Genomic DNA, 8,353 nt, shown 5'->3' on the forward strand with positions numbered 1-8,353 from the left:
CAGATCGAAAAATAATAAGCGTGAATCAAAAAATGGACACCGCATGTAAAATTATAACACGCAAAGCAAAAACTAAATGCAGAATAAAACACAACGAGGTCGCATCCCGAAAGATAATGAACGTGAATCATGAACAGATTTAGAATTACATTGCACAAAACTGAAACACGAACTCAAAGTTTTCCTAATAGCAAAATAAATCTATTTCTTGGCTCATATTTGAATGTTTTGTGTGCTTATGGTCTTTCCCCTTTGCTCTTGTTCCCACATTCTGTGCTTGCATTTCCATTAGATGCAATGCGAGTTTCATTTAAATCACGGACGGGCTTTAGCGTCATCATTGGTCCACTGGTTGAGATTGACAGTTGCTCGATCTATGCGCAAAGTCTAAAGTGCATGGTGCATTTTAATGACAGAAAAATATGCTCTGGAGGGCAACGCAGTGGCGCAGTAGGTAGTGCTGTCGCCTCACAGCAAGAAGGTTGCTGGTTCAAGCCTCGGCTGGGTCAGTTGGCGTTTCTGTGTGGAGTTTGCGTGGGTTTCCTCCAGGTGCTCTGTTTTCCCCCACAGTCCAAAGACATGTGGTACAGGTGAATTGGGTAGGCTAAATTGTCAGTAGTGTATGTGTGTGAATGAGGGTGTGTGGGTGTTTCCCAGAGATGGGTTGCGAACAAATGCTGGATAAGTTGGCGATTCATTCCGCTGTGGCGACCCCAGATTAATAAAGAGACTAAGCTGACAAGAAAATAAATGAATGAATCATGGCAAAGATAAAATAAATCAGTTATTAAAACTATTATGTTTAGAAATGTGTTAAACAAAAACTGCTTAGTTAAACAGAAATTGGGGGAAAATATACAGGGGGGCTAATAAATTGCGGATGGCTATTAATTCTGACATCATTTGTGCTCAAGTCTTGTCCTTCACTCCCTCTGATTGTGACCTGAAGATCTCGCCATTCATTTAAAAGGCCCATTTTCTGATCTGTTTTCTCGCCAGCAGCTTCATTCCCGCTCTCTTTCCTCTTATTATCCCCATCCAACAGTTCTGATCTGAGTCTGTGCTCCGTCTATCAGCCCGTGTAAAGTCCACCATTCTCAGGTTAGAGTTCAGGTTTGTTATATTGTGGTTAAATTGGTAATGACCTCCCGAGGCTCCTTCAGTGGCAGCCATTTCTCCAAGAGGGCATTTTTGGTCAGGTCCAGACAGATTCAGAGCAACTCATGGGCTTGATAATAGATGGGGACTGTGCAAAATAAAAATATTTTCACCCAAACACTGATGATTCTCCAGAATATAGCTCTTCTTTTTGAGTAGTTTCCAATATTTAGACTTGGGTTGCACTTTGGGGTGATCACCTGCTTTTTTTTTTGTTCTCATTTCGCTCTCGTACTGAACTTTCCAATGACAGTAAGCAAACTCTGAGCTCTGAAGTAAATGCCTGAAGAGAATTTTGAAATCCATATTTGTTTAAAAGTTATGAAGTCACAAACAAAAGCAAACAATGTTGTCTTAGAACATTTTCTGTGGCTGGGCAATGCTTTAATCCAGTGGTTCCCAACCTTTTATTACTCGCGCCCCCCCCTAAACCAAACAGATATGTTTCCATGGCCCCCCAGAAATATTTTAATGAACCCATTATCTGTGGCAGGTACAGAAGAAGTCTTTACTGAATAAACTACCAATGATTTGAATAAATATAAAACGAACACAACATATCACCAAGCCCAGGGAGATTCAGAATTAGAAAAGGAAAACCAACATCCTGACACTGGGAAGATGCCATAAGCTGGTAGACCATCAGCGGATTAATCAAGAAGCAGGCAGAGATCATTCAGACTAGAGCTGCGCAGGATAGATTCATTCAATTTCTTTTCGGCTTAGTCTCTTTATAAATCCGGGGTCGCCACAGCAGAATGAACCGCCAATTTATCCAGCATATGTATTACGCAGCAGATGCCCTTCCAGCTGTAACCCATCACTAGGAAACATCCATACACACTCATTCATTTTCTTTTCGGCTTAGTCCCTTTATAAATCCGGGGTTGCCACAGCGGAATGAACCACCAACTTATCCAGCATATGTATTACGCAGCAGATGCCCTTCCAGCTGTAACCCATCACTAGGAAACATCCATACACACTTATTCATTTTCTTTTCGGCTTAGTCCCTTTATAAATCCGGGGTTGCCACAGCGGAATGAACCGCCAACTTATCCAGCATTTGTTTTTATGCAGCGGACGCCCTTCCAGCCGCAACCCATCACTGGGAAACACATACCCACCTACCCGGAGAAGACCCACGTCAACACAGGAAGAACATGCAAACTCCACACAGAAATGCCAACTCACCCAGCCCAGGCTCGAACCAGCGACCTTCTTGCTGTGAGGCGAATGTGCTATGCACTGCGCCACCGTGTAGCCTGCAGGATAGATTTTTCATTTATTTAGATTTGTTCCCGATCTTATGCAATGTCTGTATGCACATATATGCTTATTTCATGCGGCCGCTGTTTAAAAAATAAAAGCGAGGCTACGGTGGGAAGAAACCCGGAAGTATTGGATCAGCACTTTAAATATTGCAACAACATGCTGTGGACTTGATATCTGCGTGGGATTGAATTTCTAGTCCCGCTCCTCCCAGGTTTTACTCCGCACTCGACCACTCCCGCTGTATATTCAGCCTTTGTTCACCCGCTGCCCGACCTGCCCCATTTTTCTACCCGACCCGACCGGATACCAAATGACTAAGTAGAAGTCAAGGTATTATTTGTTGTTCCTAAAACTTGCACAGCAGTTAGAACAACCCATCCTATTTTAGTGTAAATTCCTCTGAGCCACAATCTGCCAGGTTTGGGAAGAGTGCCACCTACAGGTCATTATATCTAATATGTTTATGGTTGATGTAAATGTTTCGTTTTTTCCAGGATCAGACAAACTGTTAATCCGCCATTTTGGTTTACGCTAACTGCAGGAGTCTCCAATTGATCATTTTCCATCATTTTGTCTTTCTGACAGAAGTAAATTAATCACTGCTCCTCCTACAACTCTTGTCCAATTTTGTCCAGATGATGTTTGGACTGAGCTGTGGAGAAATTAATTAGCAGATATCGAACACCAACTTTTTTCAGAAGATGAATGGGCTGTCGTTGTTGTCCTATGTTTATTAGCTAGCATCCTAAATGGTTAGCATGCTAATCAGAGACCATTTTTCAATGTGCCTCCTCGACTGTCAGGATGAACATACGCTAGAGCTACAAAGTTTTAGCTTATGGTGCATTTCAAACAAGGCAGAATTGAGAGTTTGGATTTCAATACATTGCAAAAATGGCTGTTTATATATATATATATATATATATATAATTTTTTTCAACCATTGGAATTACAAATATATATGTTCAAATGTACTAACTAAAACTGTGTGTCGTCATCCATTTCTCAGTGAATATAAGTAATATAATTTGGTATGTTTGAACAAATCAAATTTATTAAACGGAAATATTTATTAAAATAATATTTAAAATAATAATAAAATAATATTACAAAAATAATTACAAACTACAACATTTCAACAAAATGTAAATCTTTTTTGTTTTAATATTTAAAAATTAGAATTTAATATTCCTCAGAGATTTTGCTCCATGTTGACATGATAGCATCACGCAGTTGCTGCAGATTTGTTGGTTGCATATCCATGATGCCAATTTCCCCTTCCACCACATCCCAAAGGTGCTCTATTGGAATGAGCTCTGGGGACTGTGGAGGCCATTTGAGTACAGTGAACTCATTTTCATGTTCAAGAAACCAGTCTGAGATGATTCACGCTTTATGACATGGTGCGTTATCCTGCTGGAAGTAGCCATCAGAAGATGGAGACACTGTGCTCATAAAGGGATGGACATGGTCAGCAACAATACTCAGGTAGGCTGTGGCGTTCACAAGATGCTAAACTGGTACTAAAGTGCCCAAAGTGTGCCAAGAAAATATCCCCCACACCATTACACCACCACCAGCCTGAATCGTTGATACAAGGCAGGATGGATCCATGTTTTCATGTTATTGACGCCAAATTGTGACCCGACCATCCGGATGTGTCAGCAGAAACGAAGACTCATCAGACCAGGCAACGTTTCTCCAATCTTCTATTGTCCAGTTTTGGTGAGCCTGTGTGAATTGTAGCCTCAGTTTCCTGTTCTTAGCTGACAGGAGTGGCACCCGGTGTGGTCTTCTGCTGCTGTAGCCCATCCGCCTCAAGGTTGGACGTGTTGTGTGTTCAGAGATGCTCTTCTGCAGACCTCGGTTGTAACGAGTGCTTATTTGAGTTACTGTTGCCTTTCTATCAGCTGGAACCAGTCTGGCCATTCTCCTCTGACCTGCATCAACAAGGCATTTGCACCCACAGAACTGCTGCTCACTGGATATTTCCTCTTTGTCAGACCATCCTCTGTAAACCCTAGAGGTGGTTGTGCGTGAAAATCCCAGTAGATCAGCAGTTTCTGAAATACTCAGACCAGCCCGTCTGGCACCAACAACCATGCCACATTCAAAGTCACATAAATCCCCTTTCTTCCCCATCTTCACATCTCTTGTATCTCAGTCAGCTGCATATTCTGATATTCCTGTTAATTTGACGTGAGGACTGTTTATCGATTCAGTCCTGCCATAAGTCCTCTTACAGCTGACAAGTCTTTCTCATGCCAGCCGGACTCTGGGAGCTGTCAGTGTGTGTTTGTGGTTTTTTGCTCTCTTACAGGACCCTGTGTTTTATTGGAGCGTAATAAAATTCCCGCGCATCATAAACCCTGAGCTATGGCCCTACATGAGTCCTGCAGTAAGGTGGAGATGCCCTGGAGCCGCTTGTCTGTTTCGCTTTACCCTTATTGCAGATATCTGGTTTCAGAGCTGACGCTTCATCTCCGAGCTTTTTAACTGTGAAGATATCAGAGAGCTGATGTTAATACACACTCCAGAAGTACTCGCTGCAGTGCAGAGCTTCAAACGCGTCCAGTGATGGCATTAGTGAAGCTTCCCGAGGCTAGATTCACTGTTAATATCGCTCACAGTCGATGCGTGAAAATCGGTCTATCGATCTATCTGTGGAGCATACATTTGTGAAGTTTCACAGAAGTTTGTTTAAAAGTTAAACCTTGAAGTTGGCGGTGATAGCTTAGTAGTTAGTGCGAGTTCAAATTCTAACTTGTGGACATTTCCTGAAATCCTGTCTCTTTCCCACTTCATTTTCTTTCTAGCTGGTTGACTTTACTTAAAATAAATGAGTAAACCTGTTGCTTTTAAAGCGATTAGTTGAGTTTACTTAAAGTAAATGAGTAAACCTGTTGCTTTTAAAGCGATTAGTTGACTTTACGTAAAATAAACGAGTAAACCGGTTGCTTTTAAAGCGATTAGTTGACTACTTAAAGTAAATGAGTAAACCTGTTGCTTTTAAAGCGATTAGTTGACTACTTAAAATAAATGAGTAAACCTGTTGCTTTTAAAGCGATTAGTTGACTACTTAAAATAAATGAGTAAACCTGTTGCTTTTAAAGCGATTAGTTGAGTTTACTTAAAATAAGTGAGTAAACCTGTTGCTTTTAAAGCAATTAGTTGATTTTACTTAAAATAAATGAGTAAACCTGTTACTTTTAAAGCGATTAGTTGACTTTATTTAAAATAAATGAGTAAACCTGTTGCTTTTAATGCAATTAGTTGACTTTATTTAAAATAAATGAGTAAACCTGTTACTTTTAAAGCGATTAGTTGACTTTATTTAAAATAAACGAGTAAACCTGTTGCTTTTAATGCAATTAGTTGACTTTACTTAAAGTAAATTAGTAAACCTGTTGCTTTTAAAGCGATTAGTTGACTTTACTTAAAAAAACGAGTTAACCTGTTGCTTTTAAAGCGATTAGTTGACTTTACTTAAAATAAATGAGTAAACCTGTTGCTTTTAAAGGGATTAGTTGACTTTACTTAAAATAAATGAGTATACCTGTTACTTTTAAAGCGATTAGTTGACTTTACTTAAAATAAATGAGTAAACCTGTTGCTTTTAAAGGGATTAGTTGACTTTACTTAAAATAAATGAGTAAACCTGTTGCTTTTAAAGCGATTAGTTGACTTTACTTAAAAAAACGAGTTAACCTGTTGCTTTTAAAGCAATTAGTTGACTTTACTTAAAATAAATGAGTAAACCTGTTGCTTTTAAAGGGATTAGTTGACTTTACTTAAAATAAATGAGTATACCTGTTACTTTTAAAGCAATTAGTTGACTTTACTTAAAATAAATGAGTAAACCTGTTGCTTTTAAAGCGATTAGTTGACTTTACTTAAAGTAAATGAGTATATCTGTTGCTTTTAAAGCGATTAGTTGACTTTACTTAAAATAAATGAGTAAACCTGTTGCTTTTAATGCAATTAGTTGACTTTACTTAAAGTAAATTAGTAAACCTGTTGCTTTTAAAGGGATTAGTTGACTTTACTTAAAAAAACGAGTTAACCTGTTGCTTTTAAAGCGATTAGTTGACTTTATTTAAAATAAATGAATAAACCTGTTGCTTTTAAAGCGATTAGTTGACTTTACTTAAAATAAATGAGTAAACCTGTTGCTTTTAATGCAATTAGTTGACTTTACTTAAAATAAATGAGTAAACCTGTTGCTTTTAAAGGGATTAGTTGACTTTACTTAAAATAAATGAGTAAACCTGTTGCTTTTAAAGCGATTAGTTGACTTTACTTAAAATAAATGAGTAAAAATTTTGCTTTTTAAGCAACATAGGCTCATTCTGTAAAATGTACCCCTATATGCATTTCTGGAGATCACGTATTATGTAGCCAGAGAAATGAGTGGCTGCATTTCAACTTTAAAACAAAGACTACAGGGCAGTATGACGCTGTTCATTTCACCCTTACCAGCTGATTGCTTACCTCCATATGGACAGTTTTTCTGCTGTTACCAGTTTTCCCAGCGGCTTGCCGTGTTTATCGGCGGACTTGTGACATGGAGTAGAGTTGATGGCGATGACTGGGTTGACGGCGACGAGGTAGATATACGCAAGAACATCAGACGTGAATGGCTCGCGAGAGAAATTTGAGATCTGAAAAAGCGCAAACAGCGGACTCTGGTGGATTCACGAAAACAAAAACAGCAAAAAGTGTACCTCATGGGTAATATTTGGTGCTCTCCAGAAATATATATAGGGGTACATAATCAGAATGAGCCTGGGTTGTTTAAAGTGATAAGATGACTTTCTGATGTTGATCTTTTCACTTTAAGGTGAATACTAGTATCTTAAAAATATCTAGTCTAATATGTGCTGCCATCATGACAAAGATAAAAGAAATCAGTTATTAGAGATGAGTTATTAAAATATTGTTTAGAAATGTATTGACAAAAATCTCTTTCTGTTAAACAGAAATTGGGGTTAAAATATACAAGAGGGCTATGAATTCTGACCCAACTGCACTTCCATTGAGCCTGCATAAGTATAGAAACATCCTGGCAACCATATACAGTAGGCTAGACACACCAATTTGCAATGCATTAACAACCAGTCAAGCATAGTTTCACTGTAGGAAACTAATGAGTGACATAAACTGAATCTGCTTTATTTGTGACCTTTATCTCAGTGCCATCCCAGTGTTGACGGTGAAGCAGCAGGTGTACAGTGTTTATCCATTCACACACAAATCCAGGCTCAACACAACCCAACGCAGCTCTCACCCAGACGACTGTCCCACAAATCCCACCGGCAGCTGCCCAGAATAACCCAGCAGAACCCAGCATGCTTCTGCCATGTTTACAGGGTGACCGTGATTCGGAGATTACACTGCGACAAATGAGAACATGACAGTACTTATTAACACACTCCCTCTGTGACTGACAGTCTGAATACACGCAAGAATATTTAGCACAGACAGACAAACGTTACGCCGGTAATGATAAATGTGTCTCCGCTGTCTTCCATTTAGTATAAAACCATAAATCATGACGCAAAATCTCATAGAAATGATGCATGCGGAATAAAAATAATGGTCGATATAAGACCATTATTTGGTCGAACATCCACTGAGCAGTAGAGTTTGAGAATTTGTTGGATTAATACTTCATATACTGTTGTGCAATATTAAGCATGACATTTTAAACCATTGTTTTGAAGCCATAATAGATTCGTTTGCATTATGTTGAAGTCCCCCTGTATATATATACAGTTGAGGTCAGAATTATTAGCCCCCCTGACTTATTAGCCCCCTGTTTATTAGCCCCCTGTTTATTTTTTCCCCAATTTCTGTTTAACGGAGAGCAGATGTTTTCAACACATTTCTAATCATATTAGTTTTAATAACTCAATTCTAA

Source organism: Danio aesculapii, chromosome 10, assembly GCF_903798145.1.
Source record: "Danio aesculapii chromosome 10, fDanAes4.1, whole genome shotgun sequence".
Classification (NCBI taxonomy): Eukaryota; Metazoa; Chordata; class Actinopteri; order Cypriniformes; family Danionidae; genus Danio; species Danio aesculapii.